We start from the raw sequence: 218 nt of genomic DNA, 5'->3' as shown, positions 1-218 counted from the left end.
CAATGATTACAGGGAGGAACTGAAGTTAAGCTGCCCGCACTGTCTCTCTGGCTATGGTCACTTTCCACTCCCCTTTATAATCTCCAGAGGTGCCTGTAATTAGAATTTGTGTCCACTGAAAGTGAACCACAATTCTCACTTGGCTGAGAAAAAGCACTTCAAACTTTAATCTTAGGCCCTCATCTATAAATATGAACAGACAAGAATGATCAAATTTG

This window comes from Galeopterus variegatus, unplaced genomic scaffold (genome assembly GCF_000696425.1).
Source record: "Galeopterus variegatus unplaced genomic scaffold, G_variegatus-3.0.2 Scaffold1261, whole genome shotgun sequence".
Taxonomy (NCBI): domain Eukaryota; kingdom Metazoa; phylum Chordata; class Mammalia; order Dermoptera; family Cynocephalidae; genus Galeopterus; species Galeopterus variegatus.
Note: the sequence above shows the minus strand (reverse complement) of the source record.